The sequence below is a fragment of the Setaria viridis genome, chromosome 6 (assembly GCF_005286985.2).
Source record: "Setaria viridis chromosome 6, Setaria_viridis_v4.0, whole genome shotgun sequence".
In the NCBI taxonomy this organism is placed as follows: Eukaryota; Viridiplantae; Streptophyta; class Magnoliopsida; order Poales; family Poaceae; genus Setaria; species Setaria viridis.
In genome coordinates this window covers 10,871,717-10,879,351 of record NC_048268.2, presented here as the reverse complement: position 1 = coordinate 10,879,351, position 7,635 = coordinate 10,871,717, and positions in this window count along the sequence as shown.

The window sequence follows — 7,635 nt, the reverse complement described above, 5'->3', positions numbered from 1 at the left end:
ATGAAATGACGGGTTAAAAGGGGTATTAGGGGCTTTAAGGGAGGTTTAGGACTAAACCGCGAAAGCGAGGGCCTATTTGTAAATATTTTCGGAATGGTGGGAGGACTTGTTCGCGAATAGGGAAAAGTTGAGGGTTAGATCAGGAGAGGAGGGATTTTATCTTCTTCTTCCTCCTTGGGCCATAACAGGAAGAAGGGGGGGCGTTGACCGGCGGCGGTCGGCCGGCCTCGCTTGCCGGCGGCGCGGCCGAGCGATGGGGGAGGGAGAGGGTGGTGTGGGGGGCCCGTTTTGGGCCCTCACCTTGGGCGGCGATGGTGGGAGGAGGGGCGCCGGCGCCGGTCAGTAGGGGGCGGCGGCGGCAAGCGGCGGCGGCGGTCGGGCGCACAGGGAAGCAAGGGAGGGGCGGCGGCAACTGGCGGCGGTGGTGGTGGTGCGGAAGGCCGGGCGTGGCCCCCCTTTTATAGGCCGGCAAGGGAGGGGCGGCGGTAGCAATAATGGTGGCCGGGACTTCCGGCCGGTGGCGTGCCCGGGCGGGCTTGCGCGTGGATGGCGTGGCGGCGTGGTCGTCGAGGATGCACAGGGGGCGGCGACCTCTTGGGGAAATGCGCCGGGGGTGGGGATGGCGAGGTGGCCGGTGGATGGTGCGGCGCACAGGGGTGCACAGGGGCGCTCGGCGCGGCCGGCGCGGCCGGCGCGGTCAGGCGTGCGCGGCGCGTCCCGGCGCCCGCAGCGCAGCCGGCGCGGTCTGGCGCGCGGCACGGCCTGGCGCGCGCGGCGCGGCCGGCGCGGCGCGACCGAGCGCGTGCGGGGGCGAGCGGTCCGGTGGGCCAGGCGGCGGGCTGCAGCGCCAGGCGGATGGCGCTAGGAGGTGCTGCGCCAGAAGAAAAGGAGAGGGAGGGAGAGAGAGAAGGAAGAAGAAGAAGAGAGGAAGGAAGGAGTAAAGGAAGAAAAAGAAAAAGGAAGGGGAAGGGAGAGAAAAAGAAAAAGGGGAGGGGCAGCTCAGCGAAAATGGCGGGATTTAGACGGCTCGTGTGATGGATTGGACGGCACGCGGCGAAAATTACGGGGAGCGAAAAAAGAGGGTTGACGAACCGGGGCCGGACGGCGGGTCCGACGGAGGGGAAAAAGGTTTGACGGAGCTCAGCGGTTGGAAAATTTTTTTGGAAGGCATTTTTAATGGGTGATTTAACTGGGTGTATTTTACGGGTGTTACAAATCCCCCACCCCAAACCCTTCCTTCCTGTCCTCCATTCCTCCGCCGCCCCGCCGGTCGCCGCTTTTCCCGCGGCCCTCCACCGCCTCCCCCGCACCCTCCACCGCCTCTCCTGTGCCCTCTGCTACCTCCTCCGTCGCCTCCCTCACCGGCCCCTCGTGCCCTCCGCCGCCTCCCCGGCCCCTCGCGCCCTCTACAGCCCCTGCTCCGCACCTTCCCCTGCTCCGCACCTGCCGGCCCCTGCTTCGTCGCACCCTCCTTGATGTGGTCGATCTGGTGGCGCGGCAGCAGGAATGACGCCATCACCATCGGTGTTTGCTCCTCCTACTACTGCTGAGGTGGAGGCAGCGGAGGAGGGGCGAGGCGCGCCATTGTAGGCAGCATGGTGGACGGAGACATCAAGGCAGAGGCCGCGGCCGGGGAAGAACAGTTGCCTGCACGGCGGCGAGCGCGAACGCCCTGTCGTCCCCCGGCGCTGGGAGCTGCAGCACGAGTGGGTGGATCTTGGAAAGGTCCTTGGGCGCCCTGGTGACGAGGTGGTCGAAGTCGTTGGGGCTGTCGAACTCGGCGATGACAGGCACCGCGAGTGTATGAGCAGAGGAAGGGTGAATGTCATGCCCGTGGGCTAGCACGAGCACGGCGAGGCCGTTAAGGTCCATTGGGCCAGTGTGCCGGCACAGCCCACCTAAGAAGGCAGTGGGCCGTGCCTGGGCCGCTTCTTGGCACATGGGCCGGCACGGCTCAGCACTTTTACTGTGCCGGGGCAAACCGTGCTCGTGCTAGGCCGATCCGGGTCGCCCATTCGGCCATCTATACCTGACGAGTGGCGGGAGCTCGCTAGATTTTGCTCGCTGTGTATTTTCGTCTAGGTTGTGGACTTGTGGTCATCGTGGGTCGTGGTCAACCTGATGGGGTGTGTCCAGGAATCATCAAGAATAATTTTCTTGAGAGCTTTGTAATTTTCGCAACTTTCTAACTTAGTACTCTACAATTACAAGCATATCGATTTAGGGCTCGTTCGGTTACAGAGGATTGTTTCCTGCCTAGGAACCGTTCAGGGAATGGATCAAGTGAATCATGTTCTTTCACTCAATTCTGGTTTGGTTCTAATCCTCTTCTTGAATCATTCCATTCATCAAAAAATTGTGTTCAAATGGATAAGATATAGAGCGTAAACCTAATAGCATGGGGTCAACCCGACATAGGCCGGGTCAAGCCGGTCACCGCCGATTTTGACCGGCGATTCCTCACCGACGGCAAGGAATCCGGCGAGGCGGATGGCACCAACACGACCAAGGCGAAGCACACCACAATGCTGTTTTGGTAGCTTGTTGGGGATGAGGAGGCCAGGGAGGTGGTCTTCACCGGCGGTGCCCGAGCTTGGGGCTGGCGGCAATCGCGTCCGTGGGGGGATTGAATCCCCGATGCCAAGAGCCAAGGCGGTGAACAAGAGGTGGCCGAGGGGGTAGAGGAGGATGTCAGACTGTAACAACCTAGATTAACCCAACCGAATTTAATCTTAAGATAAGTCCCCTAATCTGGTTGACTCGGCCTTTCTTGAGCTATACCGGCTAAGTCTGGTTTTCAGCCCAACCTGGCGCCTTAGGGAGGGTTTATCTTTGGTAAGTTGAGCTAAACGTCAAGAAATCCCTTTTTAGAACTTGGAGAACGAAGTCCCTGCTTTAAATTTGTTAATTGGACCTTAATCCAATTCGCCTCCGAAGATTCCCAAACCTGCAGTTCAAATCAGCCCCGACCCCTGAAACCCAGCAAACCGCCGTTTTTCTCTAAGTTCCGAAACCATTGTTCCTCCAAACTTTGGAGCTTTGGATCTTCAAATCCACTGCGTTTTTAAACTCGGTCCGATTACAAGAGTTGGGCCTTGGCCTGAGTACTACAACTCTTGTTATGGAAGTCAAAGTGGTGTAGTTCGGAAATCGGGAGATCAAGAGGCTGGAAGATGGACCTAGAAAAGGATCCCGCGGATCTATCGGACAAAGAGCGCCAGAGCGCACGTGCGCCTCGTTTCAGAGCCCCGCCGCCACGTGGCGTGACTGCACCGACGAGCGCCGCCTCACCCAGTCACCGGCCGCGACAAGATAGATCAGCGTGCCTCTTTCCCAATCGCGCGCAGAAGCACCCTGTAGACTTTTCCGCCCCGTCTCGTCTCGCCCGAGACCTCGCCGGCTGTGCCAGGCGCCCTGCCACCGCTGCGATCGAAGATTGGCCGCTGCCGCGCCAATACCGCCTCGCCTCCCATGCGCATCGCCTCACCCGGATCCCTGGCCGCGCGCCCCAACACCTTCCGGCCCTTCCGTCATACCTCAGTCGCGTTGCCCGCGCGCGCCCCGCGACGATACCGCCTTCGCCAACCACCGCGCAGGCAGTGACAACTCCTTTTCCCCCGCCTCGCTAGCCGTGTGCCACGGCAGAGCCGCTAGTCCGCGCATGCTCGCACCGCATCGCTCGCCCTGTCACCTCACCTGCAGAGCCCGCACCGAGTTGCCGCAACCAATCCGGCGCTTGACGCGACCAGGCACGCGCTCGACCTCGCCAATCCTTCCGCCCGGCAAAACCGCACTTGCCTAGCGCTGTCTTCCTTGCCCAATGCCGTAAGATCCTGTCTCCGGAGCTCCGCTTCACCGGCCAATGCAGACGCCCACCAATCACCGCGGAGGTAGAGCACTCCTTCTTCCTCGATCTTATCCTCGCACCGCTCGAGCTCGTTCACTTCCGCGCAGCTATAAAAGGGGTACCAGAGCCTCTTACCGGAGTTCCCTTCGCCATATTTGCCCTTGCCGCACTGATTGCGTGGTTTCATCTCCTTCGCCCTCGTCGCCGCACACTCCTTTGCTTCACGCGCAAGTGCCGCCATCTGAGCTCTCTGTGGAGCTCCCCTTCCGCCCAACGACGTGCCTTGCCAACCCCACCAGTCGTTTCGCCTTCCTTCGCGTTGTGCTAGAGCTTGCTTGTTGTCCACAAGAAGCACCGCCGCCGCCGGAGCACCACCGGACCTCGCCGCCGCCTGAACCTTAAACGCCCTTCGACGTTCCGCCTGAGCTTGCTTCTTCCCGACCCCCAAGACTTCGTCAGTTGGACCAAAAGTAAGCTGCCGACCCCTGTCCATCTTGCCTGACCCCTGTCCGTTTCGTCCGACCCTATCTTTTTCGCCTGACCCCTGTCCGCCTCGCTCGAGGGCTCGGCTGTATCCTTTTCTTTTGACCGAGGGTATCTGTATAAAATTTCAGGGACTTCTCTGTGTTAAGTCTGAGGACCTCGGTACAATTATTCCTTAGGTCTAAGGGTCAGATCGTAAGTTTTACCAATCGACTCTTTTATCTTCTTAATCAACAGAAGCTTGGGAAATTCATCTTAAATTGAGAAAAAAATCAAAAAAATGTGAAATCACTTGGGTTGGAATCCTCTTTCTGAGTAGAATCCAATAAAATGGGTTTCACACCTCTCATGTAGTTTTGCTACACTATCTAGGCTAAATCTTGCAAGTGTTGTTGAAATAACTGTCCAAGTGTTTGACCCTTGCATTTGCATTCCGTGTAGAGCTAAACCTCGCTGACGGCACGTACGAGCTGCATCCGGTGCCAGAAGACGGAGTTGTAGCCGAGCTACCGCCTGCAGGAGCTGAAGCCGAGAGCGCCGAAGATCAGTTCGCTTCCACCCCGCTCGAAGACAAGCCCCGGAGCATCACCCAATCTTTCTAAACTTGCGTATGCCTTCTGTTGTATGTATGTGCATTTACGTTCAGGAGTTGTTTGGAACCATAGATGCATGACTTAGATCCCTTTTGATCTGAATACTAGTATGATAGGCTGAGTAGTTGCAATGCTTAAACATGACTCGGTAAAAGTCGAGTGATTTCCGGTCACTCGCGAGTTGTAGGAGTTGTTTGCTCTTATTTTTGTTACAACTATAAGGACGATGGACGGGGCAGAGCTCTATGAACTATTTTGATGGTTGGTGGATTGCCCCGTCTGTCTACATGAAATTGGTTAAGGTCGGAAAGTGTTGGCGTTCATGATCAAGTGTTTGAAAGTACTAATCTCATACCTAGTATGGGATGGGGAAGCCTAGTACCTGATTGAACTAGGGCGTGGTTTATACCCCTGCTGTCCTTGGAACGAGGTTCCCATGGTGCATCCTGTGGGTGCAAGTGCGGTCACAGTAAGGCAAGAGGTCGGGACTGTGGAGCATTACATGCCAAGGAAAGTTTGGACCTGACGCGCGCCTGGGAATTGATGGGGACGGCTGACAAATGAAGCGACCTTTGTGGTGCGTAGATGTCGTGAGATTAGGTTCGCCATGCATGGTTAAGAAATTCGAATCGATTCGTCTACCTCTCATAGTTTGGGACTGCTTGATCGCTATGCTGCACTGAGTAAGAATGGAACTTGATAATGATGTAATATGTTTCTTGTCATAAATTGCTTGGGAACTTTTGCTTGTTTAGTATAGCTGCTAACTTAGTTTGGTAAATGAACCTAGAACTAGAAGCTAAAATATTGAAAGTAAGGACCTGTAGTCACTTTTGGCAAAACAAACCCCTCAGCCAAAAAGCCTTGCATGTCTAGAGGTTGGTGGAGTAGGTCGGTTAAGTCTTGTTGAGCGTAGTTTCTCAGCCTTGCTTGTGGCACATCTTTTAGGCGGTGTTGAAACTCCTGAGTTTGCTGCTGTTGGCACTTGGCCTCCCTAGCTCCCGCCTGGGTGAACGGTCGAGTGGGATCCCTCCTCGAACGGCGAGGATAGGGACCGGTGATGTCAGGATCGGCCTCATCCGTGATATCCGACCCCGGCACTAGCTTCCGTTGGTTTATCTTTTCCGCAGCTTATGAACTCTGTAAAACTTTGATTTTCGAACCAGTGTTGTAATAAATTGATGTACTTGTTTAAGTTGGATGATCTGTTATATTCTCTGGAATCACTCACCTTCATGTGAGCTATGCTTTTCTCGGTTCTGATTAGTTGTTTTATCGGATGAAATCCGACGGATTGCCGAGTTAACTTGATTAAAGCATAAGAGTGCATGTCAGGTGACTTAATTGTGCTTTAGCTAAGTTAATTAGGGCGGTTCCGCCACACAGGCAGGCGTGTGCAGCAATGATTTCAAGATGGTGGAGCGGAGGTGGCGGATTTGGCCGGCAGGTTGGAGAGCTCACTCGGTGAAGAAGCCGATTGGATAAGTTCCGGAGGGTGCTGGGTGTAGCTTGCTTGTGGACTATGTGAGGAGTGGAAAGGCCGTTCCAGTCCTGTGTAGTTTTCGAGCTAGCCTAAACTGAATGACTGTTCCAATTCAGCCAAGGCTTTGAAACAGGGCCGTTCGAATCCGCTCGGAACGAGGCTGGGAACAGGTCGGAGACGGCGCAAGCACGGATCTACCGGGTCCTGCGGCTGCGGGAGCTGGGCATTGCCGCGTGGAGTTTTTGGATCCTCCCTAACCGGTGACCAGAAACAGATGGGATCTAGGGGATCGGATTTTGGAGGCGAAAAACTTTTCAAGAAGTCCAGGCGTATACCCCATACCAGCGTATAGCTGGGCCCCAGGGACCAGGGTATGCCATGGCCCACCCGGCATACCCTGTGGGTCCGCCCCTGGTTCTGAGGAGAACGAACGGGATCTTAGGCGTATTCTGACCAATCCTCTTGGTGCACTGTCATGATTCATGTATAACTTTTGATGCAACAAGAGTGGTGAGTGCTGATGGAAAGATGATTAGCATAATTTCACCATTCTTTCATCAATTTTTGCAAAGAAATCAACCAGTACCTTCCGTTCGTTGCTTAACGTCACATTAGCTTTTTTTAATTAGAAATTGTATTTCTATGTTTTGTTTTTCTTCAAAATTTCACAATACATTTGCGGAATATGCAGCCCTAAATACCCGTGCAACAACTTTCCACCAATCCACCTTCATTAACCTCTCCATTAGAGCGTGCACCTTACGACTGCAAGATTTGTGATTTAATTTTAGTAAGTGTGATCGATGACAACTGATTTCATCAAGGATAGCTAATTATTTGTCACAATAAAATAATATGTGATTTTCGTCTTTGATTAAAACCGGCGATGAAGAAGATTCTCTATCATAAATCTTACAATATCATCGTGAATTTATGACACTAAATTATTATAGCGGTTTAACCCAAAAGTGCCATAGATTATAGATTGTAGTGGCTCTACATTTTTGTGATTATATTTGTCACATGAATTTTTCACATAACAATATGGTTTTAGAAATTAGTCTATGAAATTATATTTGTCACATGGATTTTCCACGTAACAATACGGCTTTAGAAGTTTCATGTAAAACTTCCACTACTAGATAAAAGTAATTTCCAGATCCCTTTTATTTGCAACATAAATTAAATCCTGATACTCTGATAGCGATAAAATTTGCAAAGATAAAAAA